This window comes from Pristiophorus japonicus, chromosome 8 (genome assembly GCF_044704955.1).
Source record: "Pristiophorus japonicus isolate sPriJap1 chromosome 8, sPriJap1.hap1, whole genome shotgun sequence".
Lineage (NCBI taxonomy): Eukaryota > Metazoa > Chordata > Chondrichthyes > Pristiophoridae > Pristiophorus > Pristiophorus japonicus.
Window position 1 is genome coordinate 186,669,821 of NC_091984.1, and position 21,230 is coordinate 186,691,050.

At 44.4% G+C, this 21,230-nt stretch overlaps 8 non-coding genes across 8 annotated transcripts; all 8 read left to right on the top strand.

Annotated features, from left to right (window-relative positions):
- The first annotated feature begins 1,738 nt into the window (after positions 1-1,738).
- Positions 1,739-1,845, top strand: LOC139270057 (U6 spliceosomal RNA). Its single transcript, XR_011594406.1, has one exon. It is a non-coding gene; the product is annotated as a U6 spliceosomal RNA (small nuclear RNA).
- A 2,463-nt stretch (positions 1,846-4,308) lies between these two features.
- On the top strand, positions 4,309-4,415 carry LOC139270058 (U6 spliceosomal RNA). Its single transcript, XR_011594407.1, has one exon. It is a non-coding gene; the product is annotated as a U6 spliceosomal RNA (small nuclear RNA).
- A 2,463-nt stretch (positions 4,416-6,878) lies between these two features.
- On the top strand, positions 6,879-6,985 carry LOC139270060 (U6 spliceosomal RNA). The gene has a single exon (XR_011594409.1). It is a non-coding gene; the product is annotated as a U6 spliceosomal RNA (small nuclear RNA).
- Positions 6,986-9,448: 2,463 nt separating this feature from the next.
- Positions 9,449-9,555, top strand: LOC139270061 (U6 spliceosomal RNA). Its single transcript, XR_011594410.1, has one exon. It is a non-coding gene; the product is annotated as a U6 spliceosomal RNA (small nuclear RNA).
- A 2,432-nt stretch (positions 9,556-11,987) lies between these two features.
- LOC139270087 (U6 spliceosomal RNA) lies at positions 11,988-12,094 on the top strand. Its single transcript, XR_011594435.1, has one exon. It is a non-coding gene; the product is annotated as a U6 spliceosomal RNA (small nuclear RNA).
- A 2,432-nt stretch (positions 12,095-14,526) lies between these two features.
- On the top strand, positions 14,527-14,633 carry LOC139270062 (U6 spliceosomal RNA). Its single transcript, XR_011594411.1, has one exon. It is a non-coding gene; the product is annotated as a U6 spliceosomal RNA (small nuclear RNA).
- Positions 14,634-17,065: 2,432 nt separating this feature from the next.
- On the top strand, positions 17,066-17,172 carry LOC139270078 (U6 spliceosomal RNA). Its single transcript, XR_011594427.1, has one exon. It is a non-coding gene; the product is annotated as a U6 spliceosomal RNA (small nuclear RNA).
- A 2,493-nt stretch (positions 17,173-19,665) lies between these two features.
- On the top strand, positions 19,666-19,772 carry LOC139270079 (U6 spliceosomal RNA). Its single transcript, XR_011594428.1, has one exon. It is a non-coding gene; the product is annotated as a U6 spliceosomal RNA (small nuclear RNA).
- The last annotated feature ends 1,458 nt before the right edge of the window (positions 19,773-21,230 follow it).

Consider the following 21,230-nt stretch of genomic DNA (forward strand, 5'->3'; position numbering starts at 1 on the left):
TGGTCAGTTGAAAATCCAAAATGGCACTTATTTTGGGAGGTGAATAATATATCAATTGTGAAGTATGCAAGTGCTTATAGTTAACCAGAATGGATAATTAATGTTAATGCAAAATGATGTACAAGAGATTTACTTGTACTTGTTGCAATTCAGTAAACTGTATTCGCTGGTCTACATTGGGACACAGACGCACATTGGGTGACTGCTTTGCGGAACATAGAAACATAGAAAATAGGTGCAGGAGTCGGCCATTCGACCCTTCGAGCCGGCACCATCATTCAATATGATCATGGCTGATCATGCAACTTCCGTACCCGATTCCAGCTTTCTCTCCATACCTATTGATCGCTTTAACCGTAAGGGCCACATTTAACTCCCTTTTGAATAAATCTAACGAACTGGCCTCAACATCTTTCTGTGGTAGAGAATTTCACAGGTTCACAATTCTCTGAGTGAAGACGTTTCTCCTCATCTCGGTCCTAAATGGCTTACCCCTTATCCTTAGAATGTGACCCCTGGTTCTGGACAACCCCAACATCGGGAACATTCTTCCTGTATCTAACCTGTCCAATCCCATCAGAATTCTACATGTTTCTCTATAATCCCCTCTCATTCTTCTACATTCCAGTGAATATAAGCCTAGTCGATCCAGTCTTTCTTCATATGTCAGTCCTGCCATCCCAGGAATCAGTCTGGTGAACCTTGGCTGCACTCCCTCAATAGCAAGAATGTCCTTCCTCAGATTAGGAGGCAAAACTGTACACAATATTCAATGTGCGGCCTCAACAAGGCACTGTGCAACTGCAGTAAGACCTCGCTGCTCCTATACTCATATCCTCTCGCTATGAAGGCCAACATGCCATTTGCGTGCACCTCCGTTCAGTTTGTAAGTGTGACCCCGGGCGTCCGGTCGCCTGCCGCTTTAATGCTCCTTAAACTCTGACTGCATGACCTCAACCTTCCTCCTCCCTATGTCATTGGTTGTGACATTGACCACAACATCTGGATCTTCCCCTCCCTCCTGTAGAATGTTGTGCACCCTCTGAGTGTTGTCCCTTACATTGGCACCAGGGAGGCAACATACCATATGGAGTATTAGTAACATTAATTTCAATGATCCTGACAATGTAGAAGGCAACAACTTGCATTGATATAGCGCCGTTAGCAGAGTAAAACGTCCTGCTTCAGAGGAAAGCAATCAGACAAGATTTGAAATAAGGAGATATTAGCACAGGTGGCCAAAAGTATGGTTAAAGAGGTAAATTGTAAGGAAGCCTTCATGGAAGAGAAAGGTGGAGGTTTACGAACAGTGTTGCACAGCTTCAGCCCCAGAGAGCTGAAGGCACAGCGCCAATGGCAGAAGGAGGTAGCAGCGCTGAGGGGGAGGGGAGAATTGGGCAGGAGCGCTGAGGGGGAGGGGAGAAGTGCCCAGGCCAAGAGCGATGTGTGTGGAAAGGCAGGCACTGCCCCTGAGTGCTCGACAAGGGGAGTGTGAATTGCCGCGGTTAAACCCCGCCCACCGCCCTCATTTACATTTCGGTGTATTTTGCTTTAAATATTTCTGTTAAGAAATGATAAGTGATGAAAGGAGACATTTTTAATTTCAGATGAGCTGCGTCTCGTCTATGATATTGTTGGCGAATTTTAAGTCGAAAGATGAGAAATAATACGAGACCATGACCTGAAGGTGTTGAGATTATCGGCGCTTTATATAACACTCCATCTTAACTTTGCACTCGTGCTCGCTTCGGCAGCACATATACTAAAATTGGAACGATACAGAGAAGATTAGCATGGCCCCTGCGCAAGGATGACACGCAAATTCGTGAAGCGTTCCATATTTTACACTTTTAAAACATATCACTTTCTGCAAAACTTTCACATTTACTCCTGCTTTCAACACAAGTCGTGGCACAAAGTCCACTTCTTCATTCCCCTCCTCTACTTCACTCATTTCAACCTTTCGACTCCGCGCATTTCGCAAGCTTTCATATTTTGCACCTTTAAAACATACCATTTTCTGTAACACGTTCAGAATTACAAAAAGAAAACCATCGCACATACTGCAAATTGCAACAATAACGAAAAATGCTGATAATAATCATCAGATCAGATGGATCAGATGGCGAGAACAGACAAGTCGATATTTCGGGAACCTGGTGGATGAGAAAAGCATGCTGACACCAAGGCTGTGGACCAAATCGCCAACGTGGTGTTCCGCTCAAACATTATTTTCAAATGTTTTTACTCCTGTCCATGACAGGGGGAAATGTGTGCACTAAAAAGTACAAGCGGATGGCAAGAAACTGGCGGAAGCTTTTAACTGTGCTTTGGGGGCAATAGATGATGAGAAGCTAGGATTGACACTTTGGCCAACTGCACTTAACTTGCATTTAACTGCATTAGAAGGGGAGAAGAGAGTTTCTCAGTGAAAGGGTTGGTGGGGGTTGGATGGGATACAGTGTGTCTGTGAACTGCGCCAGAGAGCCAGTGGACTGACTTTGTAAGTTGGGGTTCTGGGCGTTAAAATGTGCTTATGTGACTGTTTGAAGTAAATTTTGGGTCAGTGATGGTCAGTTGAAAATCCAAAATGGCACTTATTTTGGGAGGTGAATAATATATCAATTGTGAAGTATGCAAGTGCTTATAGTTAACCAGAATGGATAATTAATGTTAATGCAAAATGATGTACAAGAGATTTACTTGTACTTGTTGCAATTCAGTAAACTGTATTCGCTGGTCTACATTGGGACACAGACGCACATTGGGTGACTGCTTTGCGGAACATAGAAACATAGAAAATAGGTGCAGGAGTCGGCCATTCGACCCTTCGAGCCGGCACCATCATTCAATATGATCATGGCTGATCATGCAACTTCCGTACCCGATTCCAGCTTTCTCTCCATACCTATTGATCGCTTTAACCGTAAGGGCCACATTTAACTCCCTTTTGAATAAATCTAACGAACTGGCCTCAACATCTTTCTGTGGTAGAGAATTTCACAGGTTCACAATTCTCTGAGTGAAGACGTTTCTCCTCATCTCGGTCCTAAATGGCTTACCCCTTATCCTTAGAATGTGACCCCTGGTTCTGGACAACCCCAACATCGGGAACATTCTTCCTGTATCTAACCTGTCCAATCCCATCAGAATTCTACATGTTTCTCTATAATCCCCTCTCATTCTTCTACATTCCAGTGAATATAAGCCTAGTCGATCCAGTCTTTCTTCATATGTCAGTCCTGCCATCCCAGGAATCAGTCTGGTGAACCTTGGCTGCACTCCCTCAATAGCAAGAATGTCCTTCCTCAGATTAGGAGGCAAAACTGTACACAATATTCAATGTGCGGCCTCAACAAGGCACTGTGCAACTGCAGTAAGACCTCGCTGCTCCTATACTCATATCCTCTCGCTATGAAGGCCAACATGCCATTTGCGTGCACCTCCGTTCAGTTTGTAAGTGTGACCCCGGGCGTCCGGTCGCCTGCCGCTTTAATGCTCCTTAAACTCTGACTGCATGACCTCAACCTTCCTCCTCCCTATGTCATTGGTTGTGACATTGACCACAACATCTGGATCTTCCCCTCCCTCCTGTAGAATGTTGTGCACCCTCTGAGTGTTGTCCCTTACATTGGCACCAGGGAGGCAACATACCATATGGAGTATTAGTAACATTAATTTCAATGATCCTGACAATGTAGAAGGCAACAACTTGCATTGATATAGCGCCGTTAGCAGAGTAAAACGTCCTGCTTCAGAGGAAAGCAATCAGACAAGATTTGAAATAAGGAGATATTAGCACAGGTGGCCAAAAGTATGGTTAAAGAGGTAAATTGTAAGGAAGCCTTCATGGAAGAGAAAGGTGGAGGTTTACGAACAGTGTTGCACAGCTTCAGCCCCAGAGAGCTGAAGGCACAGCGCCAATGGCAGAAGGAGGTAGCAGCGCTGAGGGGGAGGGGAGAATTGGGCAGGAGCGCTGAGGGGGAGGGGAGAAGTGCCCAGGCCAAGAGCGATGTGTGTGGAAAGGCAGGCACTGCCCCTGAGTGCTCGACAAGGGGAGTGTGAATTGCCGCGGTTAAACCCCGCCCACCGCCCTCATTTACATTTCGGTGTATTTTGCTTTAAATATTTCTGTTAAGAAATGATAAGTGATGAAAGGAGACATTTTTAATTTCAGATGAGCTGCGTCTCGTCTATGATATTGTTGGCGAATTTTAAGTCGAAAGATGAGAAATAATACGAGACCATGACCTGAAGGTGTTGAGATTATCGGCGCTTTATATAACACTCCATCTTAACTTTGCACTCGTGCTCGCTTCGGCAGCACATATACTAAAATTGGAACGATACAGAGAAGATTAGCATGGCCCCTGCGCAAGGATGACACGCAAATTCGTGAAGCGTTCCATATTTTACACTTTTAAAACATATCACTTTCTGCAAAACTTTCACATTTACTCCTGCTTTCAACACAAGTCGTGGCACAAAGTCCACTTCTTCATTCCCCTCCTCTACTTTACTCATTTCAACCTTTCGACTCCGCGCATTTCGCAAGCTTTCATATTTTGCACCTTTAAAACATACCATTTTCTGTAACACGTTCAGAATTACAAAAAGAAAACCATCGCACATACTGCAAATTGCAACAATAACGAAAAATGCTGATAATAATCATCAGATCAGATGGATCAGATGGCGAGAACAGACAAGTCGATATTTCGGGAACCTGGTGGATGAGAAAAGCATGCTGACACCAAGGCTGTGGACCAAATCGCCAACGTGGTGTTCCGCTCAAACATTATTTTCAAATGTTTTTACTCCTGTCCATGACAGGGGGAAATGTGTGCACTAAAAAGTACAAGCGGATGGCAAGAAACTGGCGGAAGCTTTTAACTGTGCTTTGGGGGCAATAGATGATGAGAAGCTAGGATTGACACTTTGGCCAACTGCACTTAACTTGCATTTAACTGCATTAGAAGGGGAGAAGAGAGTTTCTCAGTGAAAGGGTTGGTGGGGGTTGGATGGGATACAGTGTGTCTGTGAACTGCGCCAGAGAGCCAGTGGACTGACTTTGTAAGTTGGGGTTCTGGGCGTTAAAATGTGCTTATGTGACTGTTTGAAGTAAATTTTGGGTCAGTGATGGTCAGTTGAAAATCCAAAATGGCACTTATTTTGGGAGGTGAATAATATATCAATTGTGAAGTATGCAAGTGCTTATAGTTAACCAGAATGGATAATTAATGTTAATGCAAAATGATGTACAAGAGATTTACTTGTACTTGTTGCAATTCAGTAAACTGTATTCGCTGGTCTACATTGGGACACAGACGCACATTGGGTGACTGCTTTGCGGAACATAGAAACATAGAAAATAGGTGCAGGAGTCGGCCATTCGACCCTTCGAGCCGGCACCATCATTCAATATGATCATGGCTGATCATGCAACTTCCGTACCCGATTCCAGCTTTCTCTCCATACCTATTGATCGCTTTAACCGTAAGGGCCACATTTAACTCCCTTTTGAATAAATCTAACGAACTGGCCTCAACATCTTTCTGTGGTAGAGAATTTCACAGGTTCACAATTCTCTGAGTGAAGACGTTTCTCCTCATCTCGGTCCTAAATGGCTTACCCCTTATCCTTAGAATGTGACCCCTGGTTCTGGACAACCCCAACATCGGGAACATTCTTCCTGTATCTAACCTGTCCAATCCCATCAGAATTCTACATGTTTCTCTATAATCCCCTCTCATTCTTCTACATTCCAGTGAATATAAGCCTAGTCGATCCAGTCTTTCTTCATATGTCAGTCCTGCCATCCCAGGAATCAGTCTGGTGAACCTTGGCTGCACTCCCTCAATAGCAAGAATGTCCTTCCTCAGATTAGGAGGCAAAACTGTACACAATATTCAATGTGCGGCCTCAACAAGGCACTGTGCAACTGCAGTAAGACCTCGCTGCTCCTATACTCATATCCTCTCGCTATGAAGGCCAACATGCCATTTGCGTGCACCTCCGTTCAGTTTGTAAGTGTGACCCCGGGCGTCCGGTCGCCTGCCGCTTTAATGCTCCTTAAACTCTGACTGCATGACCTCAACCTTCCTCCTCCCTATGTCATTGGTTGTGACATTGACCACAACATCTGGATCTTCCCCTCCCTCCTGTAGAATGTTGTGCACCCTCTGAGTGTTGTCCCTTACATTGGCACCAGGGAGGCAACATACCATATGGAGTATTAGTAACATTAATTTCAATGATCCTGACAATGTAGAAGGCAACAACTTGCATTGATATAGCGCCGTTAGCAGAGTAAAACGTCCTGCTTCAGAGGAAAGCAATCAGACAAGATTTGAAATAAGGAGATATTAGCACAGGTGGCCAAAAGTATGGTTAAAGAGGTAAATTGTAAGGAAGCCTTCATGGAAGAGAAAGGTGGAGGTTTACGAACAGTGTTGCACAGCTTCAGCCCCAGAGAGCTGAAGGCACAGCGCCAATGGCAGAAGGAGGTAGCAGCGCTGAGGGGGAGGGGAGAATTGGGCAGGAGCGCTGAGGGGGAGGGGAGAAGTGCCCAGGCCAAGAGCGATGTGTGTGGAAAGGCAGGCACTGCCCCTGAGTGCTCGACAAGGGGAGTGTGAATTGCCGCGGTTAAACCCCGCCCACCGCCCTCATTTACATTTCGGTGTATTTTGCTTTAAATATTTCTGTTAAGAAATGATAAGTGATGAAAGGAGACATTTTTAATTTCAGATGAGCTGCGTCTCGTCTATGATATTGTTGGCGAATTTTAAGTCGAAAGATGAGAAATAATACGAGACCATGACCTGAAGGTGTTGAGATTATCGGCGCTTTATATAACACTCCATCTTAACTTTGCACTCGTGCTCGCTTCGGCAGCACATATACTAAAATTGGAACGATACAGAGAAGATTAGCATGGCCCCTGCGCAAGGATGACACGCAAATTCGTGAAGCGTTCCATATTTTACACTTTTAAAACATATCACTTTCTGCAAAACTTTCACATTTACTCCTGCTTTCAACACAAGTCGTGGCACAAAGTCCACTTCTTCATTCCCCTCCTCTACTTCACTCATTTCAACCTTTCGACTCCGCGCATTTCGCAAGCTTTCATATTTTGCACCTTTAAAACATACCATTTTCTGTAACACGTTCAGAATTACAAAAAGAAAACCATCGCACATACTGCAAATTGCAACAATAACGAAAAATGCTGATAATAATCATCAGATCAGATGGATCAGATGGCGAGAACAGACAAGTCGATATTTCGGGAACCTGGTGGATGAGAAAAGCATGCTGACACCAAGGCTGTGGACCAAATCGCCAACGTGGTGTTCCGCTCAAACATTATTTTCAAATGTTTTTACTCCTGTCCATGACAGGGGGAAATGTGTGCACTAAAAAGTACAAGCGGATGGCAAGAAACTGGCGGAAGCTTTTAACTGTGCTTTGGGGGCAATAGATGATGAGAAGCTAGGATTGACACTTTGGCCAACTGCACTTAACTTGCATTTAACTGCATTAGAAGGGGAGAAGAGAGTTTCTCAGTGAAAGGGTTGGTGGGGGTTGGATGGGATACAGTGTGTCTGTGAACTGCGCCAGAGAGCCAGTGGACTGACTTTGTAAGTTGGGGTTCTGGGCGTTAAAATGTGCTTATGTGACTGTTTGAAGTAAATTTTGGGTCAGTGATGGTCAGTTGAAAATCCAAAATGGCACTTATTTTGGGAGGTGAATAATATATCAATTGTGAAGTATGCAAGTGCTTATAGTTAACCAGAATGGATAATTAATGTTAATGCAAAATGATGTACAAGAGATTTACTTGTACTTGTTGCAATTCAGTAAACTGTATTCGCTGGTCTACATTGGGACACAGACGCACATTGGGTGACTGCTTTGCGGAACATAGAAACATAGAAAATAGGTGCAGGAGTCGGCCATTCGACCCTTCGAGCCGGCACCATCATTCAATATGATCATGGCTGATCATGCAACTTCCGTACCCGATTCCAGCTTTCTCTCCATACCTATTGATCGCTTTAACCGTAAGGGCCACATTTAACTCCCTTTTGAATAAATCTAACGAACTGGCCTCAACATCTTTCTGTGGTAGAGAATTTCACAGGTTCACAATTCTCTGAGTGAAGACGTTTCTCCTCATCTCGGTCCTAAATGGCTTACCCCTTATCCTTAGAATGTGACCCCTGGTTCTGGACAACCCCAACATCGGGAACATTCTTCCTGTATCTAACCTGTCCAATCCCATCAGAATTCTACATGTTTCTCTATAATCCCCTCTCATTCTTCTACATTCCAGTGAATATAAGCCTAGTCGATCCAGTCTTTCTTCATATGTCAGTCCTGCCATCCCAGGAATCAGTCTGGTGAACCTTGGCTGCACTCCCTCAATAGCAAGAATGTCCTTCCTCAGATTAGGAGGCAAAACTGTACACAATATTCAATGTGCGGCCTCAACAAGGCACTGTGCAACTGCAGTAAGACCTCGCTGCTCCTATACTCATATCCTCTCGCTATGAAGGCCAACATGCCATTTGCGTGCACCTCCGTTCAGTTTGTAAGTGTGACCCCGGGCGTCCGGTCGCCTGCCGCTTTAATGCTCCTTAAACTCTGACTGCATGACCTCAACCTTCCTCCTCCCTATGTCATTGGTTGTGACATTGACCACAACATCTGGATCTTCCCCTCCCTCCTGTAGAATGTTGTGCACCCTCTGAGTGTTGTCCCTTACATTGGCACCAGGGAGGCAACATACCATATGGAGTATTAGTAACATTAATTTCAATGATCCTGACAATGTAGAAGGCAACAACTTGCATTGATATAGCGCCGTTAGCAGAGTAAAACGTCCTGCTTCAGAGGAAAGCAATCAGACAAGATTTGAAATAAGGAGATATTAGCACAGGTGGCCAAAAGTATGGTTAAAGAGGTAAATTGTAAGGAAGCCTTCATGGAAGAGAAAGGTGGAGGTTTACGAACAGTGTTGCACAGCTTCAGCCCCAGAGAGCTGAAGGCACAGCGCCAATGGCAGAAGGAGGTAGCAGCGCTGAGGGGGAGGGGAGAATTGGGCAGGAGCGCTGAGGGGGAGGGGAGAAGTGCCCAGGCCAAGAGCGATGTGTGTGGAAAGGCAGGCACTGCCCCTGAGTGCTCGACAAGGGGAGTGTGAATTGCCGCGGTTAAACCCCGCCCACCGCCCTCATTTACATTTCGGTGTATTTTGCTTTAAATATTTCTGTTAAGAAATGATAAGTGATGAAAGGAGACATTTTTAATTTCAGATGAGCTGCGTCTCGTCTATGATATTGTTGGCGAATTTTAAGTCGAAAGATGAGAAATAATACGAGACCATGACCTGAAGGTGTTGAGATTATCGGCGCTTTATATAACACTCCATCTTAACTTTGCACTCGTGCTCGCTTCGGCAGCACATATACTAAAATTGGAACGATACAGAGAAGATTAGCATGGCCCCTGCGCAAGGATGACACGCAAATTCGTGAAGCGTTCCATATTTTACACTTTTAAAACATATCACTTTCTGCAAAACTTTCACATTTACTCCTGCTTTCAACACAAGTCGTGGCACAAAGTCCACTTCTTCATTCCCCTCCTCTACTTCACTCATTTCAACCTTTCGACTCCGCGCATTTCGCAAGCTTTCATATTTTGCACCTTTAAAACATACCATTTTCTGTAACACGTTCAGAATTACAAAAAGAAAACCATCGCACATACTGCAAATTGCAACAATAACGAAAAATGCTGATAATAATCATCAGATCAGATGGATCAGATGGCGAGAACAGACAAGTCGATATTTCGGGAACCTGGTGGATGAGAAAAGCATGCTGACACCAAGGCTGTGGACCAAATCGCCAACGTGGTGTTCCGCTCAAACATTATTTTCAAATGTTTTTACTCCTGTCCATGACAGGGGGAAATGTGTGCACTAAAAAGTACAAGCGGATGGCAAGAAACTGGCGGAAGCTTTTAACTGTGCTTTGGGGGCAATAGATGATGAGAAGCTAGGATTGACACTTTGGCCAACTGCACTTAACTTGCATTTAACTGCATTAGAAGGGGAGAAGAGAGTTTCTCAGTGAAAGGGTTGGTGGGGGTTGGATGGGATACAGTGTGTCTGTGAACTGCGCCAGAGAGCCAGTGGACTGACTTTGTAAGTTGGGGTTCTGGGCGTTAAAATGTGCTTATGTGACTGTTTGAAGTAAATTTTGGGTCAGTGATGGTCAGTTGAAAATCCAAAATGGCACTTATTTTGGGAGGTGAATAATATATCAATTGTGAAGTATGCAAGTGCTTATAGTTAACCAGAATGGATAATTAATGTTAATGCAAAATGATGTACAAGAGATTTACTTGTACTTGTTGCAATTCAGTAAACTGTATTCGCTGGTCTACATTGGGACACAGACGCACATTGGGTGACTGCTTTGCGGAACATAGAAACATAGAAAATAGGTGCAGGAGTCGGCCATTCGACCCTTCGAGCCGGCACCATCATTCAATATGATCATGGCTGATCATGCAACTTCCGTACCCGATTCCTGCTTTCTCTCCATACCTATTGATCGCTTTAACCGTAAGGGCCACATTTAACTCCCTTTTGAATAAATCTAACGAACTGGCCTCAACATCTTTCTGTGGTAGAGAATTTCACAGGTTCACAATTCTCTGAGTGAAGACGTTTCTCCTCATCTCGGTCCTAAATGGCTTACCCCTTATCCTTAGAATGTGACCCCTGGTTCTGGACAACCCCAACATCGGGAACATTCTTCCTGTATCTAACCTGTCCAATCCCATCAGAATTCTACATGTTTCTCTATAATCCCCTCTCATTCTTCTACATTCCAGTGAATATAAGCCTAGTCGATCCAGTCTTTCTTCATATGTCAGTCCTGCCATCCCAGGAATCAGTCTGGTGAACCTTGGCTGCACTCCCTCAATAGCAAGAATGTCCTTCCTCAGATTAGGAGGCAAAACTGAACACAATATTCAATGTGCGGCCTCAACAAGGCACTGTGCAACTGCAGTAAGACCTCGCTGCTCCTATACTCATATCCTCTCGCTATGAAGGCCAACATGCCATTTGCGTGCACCTCCGTTCAGTTTGTAAGTGTGACCCCGGGCGTCCGGTCGCCTGCCGCTTTAATGCTCCTTAAACTCTGACTGCATGACCTCAACCTTCCTCCTCCCTATGTCATTGGTTGTGACATTGACCACAACATCTGGATCTTCCCCTCCCTCCTGTAGAATGTTGTGCACCCTCTGAGTGTTGTCCCTTACATTGGCACCAGGGAGGCAGCATACCATATGGAGTATTAGTAACATTAATTTCAATGATCCTGACAATGTAGAAGGCAACAACTTGCATTGATATAGCGCCGTTAGCAGAGTAAAACGTCCTGCTTCAGAGGAAAGCAATCAGACAAGATTTGACATAAGGAGATATTAGCACAGGTGGCCAAAAGTATGGTTAAAGAGGTAAATTGTAAGGAAGCCTTCATGGAAGAGAAAGGTGGAGGTTTACGAACAGTGTTGCACAGCTTCAGCCCCAGAGAGCTGAAGGCACAGCGCCAATGGCAGAAGGAGGTAGCAGCGCTGAGGGGGAGGGGAGAAGTGCCCAGGCCAAGAGCGATGTGTGTGGAAAGGCAGGCACTGCCCCTGAGTGCTCGACAAGGGGAGTGTGAATTGCCGCGGTTAAACCCCGCCCACCGCCCTCATTTACATTTCGGTGTATTTTGCTTTAAATATTTCTGTTAAGAAATGATAAGTGATGAAAGGAGACATTTTTAATTTCAGATGAGCTGCGTCTCGTCTATGATATTGTTGACGAATTTTAAGTCGAAAGATGAGAAATAATACGAGACCATGACCTGAAGGTGTTGAGATTATCGGCGCTTTATATAACACTCCATCTTAACTTTGCATTCGTGCTCGCTTCGGCAGTACATATACTAAAATTGGAACGATACAGAGAAGATTAGCATGGCCCCTGCGCAAGGATGACACGCAAATTCGTGAAGCGTTCCATATTTTACACTTTTAAAACATATCACTTTCTGCAAAACTTTCACATTTACTCCTGCTTTCAACACAAGTCGTGGCACAAAGTCCACTTCTTCATTCTCCTCCTCTACTTCACTCATTTCAACCTTTCGACTCCGCACATTTCGCAAGCTTTCATATTTTGCACCTTTAAAACATACCATTTTCTGTAACACGTTCAGAATTACAAAAAGAAAACCATCGCACATACTGCAAATTGCAACAATAACGAAAAATGCTGATAATAATCATCAGATCAGATGGATCAGATGGCGAGAACAGACAAGTCGATATTTCGGGAACCTGGTGGATGAGAAAAGCATGCTGACACCAAGGCTGTGGACCAAATCGCCAACGTGGTGTTCCGCTCAAACATTATTTTCAAATGTTTTTACTCCTGTCCATGACAGGGGGAAATGTGTGCACTAAAAAGTACAAGCGGATGGCAAGAAACTGGCGGAAGCTTTTAACTGTGCTTTGGGGGCAATAGATGATGAGAAGCTAGGATTGACACTTTGGCCAACTGCACTTAACTTGCATTTAACTGCATTAGAAGGGGAGAAGAGAGTTTCTCAGTGAAAGGGTTGGTGGGGGTTGGATGGGATACAGTGTGTCTGTGAACTGCGCCAGAGAGCCAGTGGACTGACTTTGTAAGTTGGGGTTCTGGGCGTTAAAATGTGCTTATGTGACTGTTTGAAGCAAATTTTGGGTCAGTGATGGTCAGTTGAAAATCCAAAATGGCACTTATTTTGGGAGGTGAATAATATATCAATTGTGAAGTATGCAAGTGCTTATAGTCAACCAGAATGGATAATTAATGTTAATGCAAAATGATGTACAAGAGATTTACTTGTACTTGTTGCAATTCAGTAAACTGTATTCGCTGGTCTACATTGGGACACAGACGCACATTGGGTGACTGCTTTGCGGAACATAGAAACATAGAAAATAGGTGCAGGAGTCGGCCATTCGACCCTTCGAGCCGGCACCATCATTCAATATGATCATGGCTGATCATGCAACTTCCGTACCCGATTCCTGCTTTCTCTCCATACCTATTGATCGCTTTAACCGTAAGGGCCACATTTAACTCCCTTTTGAATAAATCTAACGAACTGGCCTCAACATCTTTCTGTGGTAGAGAATTTCACAGGTTCACAATTCTCTGAGTGAAGACGTTTCTCCTCATCTCGGTCCTAAATGGCTTACCCTTTATCCTTAGAATGTGACCCCTGGTTCTGGACAACCCCAACATCGGGAACATTCTTCCTGTATCTAACCTGTCCAATCCCATCAGAATTCTACATGTTTCTCTATAATCCCCTCTCATTCTTCTACATTCCAGTGAATATAAGCCTAGTCGATCCAGTCTTTCTTCATATGTCAGTCCTGCCATCCCAGGAATCAGTCTGGTGAACCTTGGCTGCACTCCCTCAATAGCAAGAATGTCCTTCCTCAGATTAGGAGGCAAAACTGTACACAATATTCAATGTGCGGCCTCACCAAGGCACTGTGCAACTGCAGTAAGACCTCGCTGCTCCTATACTCATATCCTCTCGCTATGAAGGCCAACATGCCATTTGCGTGCACCTCCGTTCAGTTTGTAAGTGTGACCCCGGGCGTCCGGTCGCCTGCCGCTTTAATGCTCCTTAAACTCTGACTGCATGACCTCAACCTTCCTCCTCCCTATGTCATTGGTTGTGACATTGACCACAACATCTGGATCTTCCCCTCCCTCCTGTAGAATGTTGTGCACCCTCTGAGTGTTGTCCCTTACATTGGCACCAGGGAGGCAACATACCATATGGAGTATTAGTAACATTAATTTCAATGATCCTGACAATGTAGAAGGCAACAACTTGCATTGATATAGCGCCGTTAGCAGAGTAAAACGTCCTGCTTCAGAGGAAAGCAATCAGACAAGATTTGAAATAAGGAGATATTAGCACAGGTGGCCAAAAGTATGGTTAAAGAGGTAAATTGTAAGGAAGCCTTCATGGAAGAGAAAGGTGGAGGTTTACGAACAGTGTTGCACAGCTTCAGCCCCAGAGAGCTGAAGGCACAGCGCCAATGGCAGAAGGAGGTAGCAGCGCTGAGGGGGAGGGGAGAAGTGCCCAGGCCAAGAGCGATGTGTGTGGAAAGGCAGGCACTGCCCCTGAGTGCTCGACAAGGGGAGTGTGAATTGCCGCGGTTAAACCCCGCCCACCGCCCTCATTTACATTTCGGTGTATTTTGCTTTAAATATTTCTGTTAAGAAATGATAAGTGATGAAAGGAGACATTTTTAATTTCAGATGAGCTGCGTCTCGTCTATGATATTGTTGGCGAATTTTAAGTCGAAAGATGAGAAATAATACGAGACCATGACCTGAAGGTGTTGAGATTATCGGCGCTTTATATAACACTCCATCTTAACTTTGCACTCGTGCTCGCTTCGGCAGCACATATACTAAAATTGGAACGATACAGAGAAGATTAGCATGGCCCCTGCGCAAGGATGACACGCAAATTCGTGAAGCGTTCCATATTTTACACTTTTAAAACATATCACTTTCTGCAAAACTTTCACATTTACTCCTGCTTTCAACACAAGTCGTGGCACAAAGTCCACTTCTTCATTCTCCTCCTCTACTTCACTCATTTCAACCTTTCGACTCCGCACATTTCGCAAGCTTTCATATTTTGCACCTTTAAAACATACCATTTTCTGTAACACGTTCAGAATTACAAAAAGAAAACCATCGCACATACTGCAAATTGCAACAATAACGAAAAATGCTGATAATAATCATCAGATCAGATGGATCAGATGGCGAGAACAGACAAGTCGATATTTCGGGAACCTGGTGGATGAGAAAAGCATGCTGACACCAAGGCTGTGGACCAAATCGCCAACGTGGTGTTCCGCTCAAACATTATTTTCAAATGTTTTTACTCCTGTCCATGACAGGGGGAAATGTGTGCACTAAAAAGTACAAGCGGATGGCAAGAAACTGGCGGAAGCTTTTAACTGTGCTTTGGGGGCAATAGATGATGAGAAGCTAGGATTGACACTTTGGCCAACTGCACTTAACTTGCATTTAACTGCATTAGAAGGGGAGAAGAGAGTTTCTCAGTGAAAGGGTTGGTGGGGGTTGGATGGGATACAGTGTGTCTGTGAACTGCGCCAGAGAGCCAGTGGACTGACTTTGTAAGTTGGGGTTCTGGGCGTTAAAATGTGCTTATGTGACTGTTTGAAGCAAATTTTGGGTCAGTGATGGTCAGTTGAAAATCCAAAATGGCACTTATTTTGGGAGGTGAATAATATATCAATTGTGAAGTATGCAAGTGCTTATAGTCAACCAGAATGGATAATTAATGTTAATGCAAAATGATGTACAAGAGATTTACTTGTACTTGTTGCAATTCAGTAAACTGTATTCGCTGGTCTACATTGGGACACAGACGCACATTGGGTGACTGCTTTGCGGAACATAGAAACATAGAAAATAGGTGCAGGAGTCGGCCATTCGACCCTTCGAGCCGGCACCATCATTCAATATGATCATGGCTGATCATGCAACTTCCGTACCCGATTCCTGCTTTCTCTCCATACCTATTGATCGCTTTAACCGTAAGGGCCACATTTAACTCCCTTTTGAATAAATCTAACGAACTGGCCTCAACATCTTTCTGTGGTAGAGAATTTCACAGGTTCACAATTCTCTGAGTGAAGACGTTTCTCCTCATCTCGGTCCTAAATGGCTTACCCTTTATCCTTAGAATGTGACCCCTGGTTCTGGACAACCCCAACATCGGGAACATTCTTCCTGTATCTAACCTGTCCAATCCCATCAGAATTCTACATGTTTCTCTATAATCCCCTCTCATTCTTCTACATTCCAGTGAATATAAGCCTAGTCGATCCAGTCTTTCTTCATATGTCAGTCCTGCCATCCCAGGAATCAGTCTGGTGAACCTTGGCTGCACTCCCTCAATAGCAAGAATGTCCTTCCTCAGATTAGGAGGCAAAACTGTACACAATATTCAATGTGCGGCCTCACCAAGGCACTGTGCAACTGCAGTAAGACCTCGCTGCTCCTATACTCATATCCTCTCGCTATGAAGGCCAACATGCCATTTGCGTGCACCTCCGTTCAGTTTGTAAGTGTGACCCCGGGCGTCCGGTCGCCTGCCGCTTTAATGCTCCTTAAACTCTGACTGCATGACCTCAACCTTCCTCCTCCCTATGTCATTGGTTGTGACATTGACCACAACATCTGGATCTTCCCCTCCCTCCTGTAGAATGTTGTGCACCCTCTGAGTGTTGTCCCTTACATTGGCACCAGGGAGGCAACATACCATATGGAGTATTAGTAACATTAATTTCAATGATCCTGACAATGTAGAAGGCAACAACTTGCATTGATATAGCGCCGTTAGCAGAGTAAAACGTCCTGCTTCAGAGGAAAGCAATCAGACAAGATTTGAAATAAGGAGATATTAGCACAGGTGGCCAAAAGTATGGTTAAAGAGGTAAATTGTAAGGAAGCCTTCATGGAAGAGAAAGGTGGAGGTTTACGAACAGTGTTGCACAGCTTCAGCCCCAGAGAGCTGAAGGCACAGCGCCAATGGCAGAAGGAGGTAGCAGCGCTGAGGGGGAGGGGAGAAGTGCCCAGGCCAAGAGCGATGTGTGTGGAAAGGCAGGCACTGCCCCTGAGTGCTCGACAAGGGGAGTGTGAATTGCCGCGGTTAAACCCCGCCCACCGCCCTCATTTACATTTCGGTGTATTTTGCTTTAAATATTTCTGTTAAGAAATGATAAGTGATGAAAGGAGACATTTTTAATTTCAGATGAGCTGCGTCTCGTCTATGATATTGTTGGCGAATTTTAAGTCGAAAGATGAGAAATAATACGAGACCATGACCTGAAGGTGTTGAGATTATCGGCGCTTTATATAACACTCCATCTTAACTTTGCATTCGTGCTCGCTTCGGCAGCACATATACTAAAATTGGAACGATACAGAGAAGATTAGCATGGCCCCTGCGCAAGGATGACACGCAAATTCGTGAAGCGTTCCATATTTTACACTTTTAAAACATATCACTTTCTGCAAAACTTTCACATTTACTCCTGCTTTCAACACAAGTCGTGGCACAAAGTCCACTTCTTCATTCTCCTCCTCTACTTCACTCATTTCAACCTTTCGACTCCGCACATTTCGCAAGCTTTCATATTTTGCACCTTTAAAACATACCATTTTCTGTAACACGTTCAGAATTACAAAAAGAAAACCATCGCACATACTGCAAATTGCAACAATAACGAAAAATGCTGATAATAATCATCAGATCAGATGGATCAGATGGCGAGAACAGACAAGTCGATATTTCGGGAACCTGGTGGATGAGAAAAGCATGCTGACACCAAGGCTGTGGACCAAATCGCCAACGTGGTGTTCCGCTCAAACATTATTTTCAAATGTTTTTACTCCTGTCCATGACAGGGGGAAATGTGTGCACTAAAAAGTACAAGCGGATGGCAAGAAACTGGCGGAAGCTTTTAACTGTGCTTTGGGGGCAATAGATGATGAGAAGCTAGGATTGACACTTTGGCCAACTGCACTTAACTTGCATTTAACTGCATTAGAAGGGGAGAAGAGAGTTTCTCAGTGAAAGGGTTGGTGGGGGTTGGATGGGATACAGTGTGTCTGTGAACTGCGCCAGAGAGCCAGTGGACTGACTTTGTAAGTTGGGGTTCTGGGCGTTAAAATGTGCTTATGTGACTGTTTGAAGTAAATTTTGGGTCAGTGATGGTCAGTTGAAAATCCAAAATGGCACTTATTTTGGGAGGTGAATAATATATCAATTGTGAAGTATGCAAGTGCTTATAGTTAACCAGAATGGATAATTAATGTTAATGCAAAATGATGTACAAGAGATTTACTTGTACTTGTTGCAATTCAGTAAACTGTATTCGCTGGTCTACATTGGGACACAGACGCACATTGGGTGACTGCTTTGCGGAACATAGAAACATAGAAAATAGGTGCAGGAGTCGGCCATTCGACCCTTCGAGCCGGCACCATCATTCAATATGATCATGGCTGATCATGCAACTTCCGTACCCGATTCCTGCTTTCTCTCCATACCTATTGATCGCTTTAACCGTAAGGGCCACATTTAACTCCCTTTTGAATAAATCTAACGAACTGGCCTCAACATCTTTCTGTGGTAGAGAATTTCACAGGTTCACAATTCTCTGAGTGAAGACGTTTCTCCTCATCTCGGTCCTAAATGGCTTACCCCTTATCCTTAGAATGTGACCCCTGGTTCTGGACAACCCCAACATCGGGAACATTCTTCCTGTATCTAACCTGTCCAATCCCATCAGGATTCTACATGTTTCTCTGTAATCCCCTCTCATTCTTCTACATTCCAGTGAATATAAGCCGAGTCGATCCAGTCTTTCTTCATATGTCAGTCCTGCCATCCCAGGAATCAGTCTGGTGAACCTTGGCTGCACTCCCTCAATAGCAAGAATGTCCTTCCTCAGATTAGGAGGCAAAACTGTACACAATATTCAATGTGCGGCCTCACCAAGGCACTGTGCAACTGCAGTAAGACCTCGCTGCTCCTATACTCATATCCTGTCGCTATGAAGGCCAACATGCCATTTGCGTGCACCTCCGTTCAGTTTGTAAGTGTGACCCCGGGCGTCCGGTCGCCTGCCGCTTTAATGCTCCTTAAACTCTGACTGCATGACCTCAACCTTCCTCCTCCCTATGTCATTGGTTGTGACATTGACCACAACATCTGGATCTTCCCCTCCCTCCTGTAGAATGTTGTGCACCCTCTGAGTGTTGTCCCTTACATTGGCACCAGGGAGGCAGCATACCATATGGAGTATTAGTAACATTAATTTCAATGATCCTGACAATGTAGAAGGCAACAACTTGCATTGATATAGCGCCGTTAGCAGAGTAAAACGTCCTGCTTCAGAGGAAAGCAATCAGACAAGATTTGACATAAGGAGATATTAGCACAGGTGGCCAAAAGTATGGTTAAAGAGGTAAATTGTAAGGAAGCCTTCATGGAAGAGAAAGGTGGAGGTTTACGAACAGTGTTGCACAGCTTCAGCCCCAGAGAGCTGAAGGCACAGCGAAAATGGCAGAAGGAGGTAGCAGCGCTGAGGGGGAGGGGAGAAGTGGGCAGGAGCGCTGAGGGGGAGGGGAGAAGGGGGCAGGAGCGCTGAGGGGGAGGGGAGAAGTGCCCAGGCCAAGAGCGATGTGTGTGGAAAGGCAGGCACTGCCCCTGAGTGCTCGACAAGGGGAGTGTGAATGCCGCGGTTAAACCCCGCCCACCGCCCTCATTTACATTTCGGTGTATTTTGCTTTAAATATTTCTGTTAAGAAATGATAAGTGATGAAAGGAGACATTTTTAATTTCAGATGAGCTGCGTCTCGTCTATGATATTGTTGGCGAATTTTAAGTCGAAAGATGAGAAATAATACGAGACCATGACCTGAAGGTGTTGAGATTATCGGCGCTTTATATAACACTCCATCTTAACTTTGCATTCGTGCTCGCTTCGGCAGCACATATACTAAAATTGGAACGATACAGAGAAGATTAGCATGGCCCCTGCGCAAGGATGACACGCAAATTCGTGAAGCGTTCCATATTTTACACTTTTAAAACATATCACTTTCTGCAAAACTTTCACATTTACTCCTGCTTTCAACACAAGTCGTGGCACAAAGTCCACTTCTTCATTCTCCTCCTCTACTTCACTCATTTCAACCTTTCGACTCCGCACATTTCGCAAGCTTTCATATTTTGCACCTTTAAAACATACCATTTTCTGTAACACGTTCAGAATTACAAAAAGAAAACCATCGCACATACTGCAAATTGCAACAATAACGAAAAATGCTGATAATAATCATCAGATCAGATGGATCAGATGGCGAGAACAGACAAGTCGATATTTCGGGAACCTGGTGGATGAGAAAAGCATGCTGACACCAAGGCTGTGGACCAAATCGCCAACGTGGTGTTCCGCTCAAACATTATTTTCAAATGTTTTTACTCCTGTCCATGACAGGGGGAAATGTGTGCACTAAAAAGTACAAGCGGATGGCAAGAAACTGGCGGAAGCTTTTAACTGTGCTTTGGGGGCAATAGATGATGAGAAGCTAGGATTGACACTTTGGCCAACTGCACTTAACTTGCATTTAACTGCATTAGAAGGGGAGAAGAGAGTTTCTCAGTGAAAGGGTTGGTGGGGGTTGGATGGGATACAATGTGTCTGTGAACTGCGCCAGAGAGCCAGTGGACTGACTTTGTAAGTTGGGGTTCTGGGCGTTAAAATGTGCTTATGTGACTGTTTGAAGTAAATTTTGGGTCAGTGATGGTCAGTTGAAAATCCAAAATGGCACTTATTTTGGGAGGTGAATAATATATCAATTGTGAAGTATGCAAGTGCTTATAGTTAACCAGAATGGATAATTAATGTTAATGCAAAATGATGTACAAGAGATTTACTTGTACTTGTTGCAATTCAGTAAACTGTATTCGCTGGTCTACATTGGGACACAGACGCACATTGGGTGACTGCTTTGCGGAACATAGAAACATAGAAAATAGGTGCAGGAGTCGGCCATTCGACCCTTCGAGCCGGCACCATCATTCAATATGATCATGGCTGATCATGCAACTTCCGTACCCGATTCCAGCTTTCTCTCCATACCTATTGATCGCTTTAACCGTAAGGGCCACATTTAACTCCCTTTTGAATAAATCTAACGAACTGGCCTCAACATCTTTCTGTGGTAGAGAATTTCACAGGTTCACAATTCTCTGAGTGAAGACGTTTCTCCTCATCTCGGTCCTAAATGGCTTACCCCTTATCCTTAGAATGTGACCCCTGGTTCTGGACAACCCCAACATCGGGAACATTCTTCCTGTATCTAACCTGTCCAATCCCATCAGAATTCTACATGTTTCTCTATAATCCCCTCTCATTCTTCTACATTCCAGTGAATATAAGCCTAGTCGATCCAGTCTTTCTTCATATGTCAATCCTGCCATCCCAGGAATCAGTCTGGTGAACCTTGGCTGCACTCCCTCAATAGCAAGAATGTC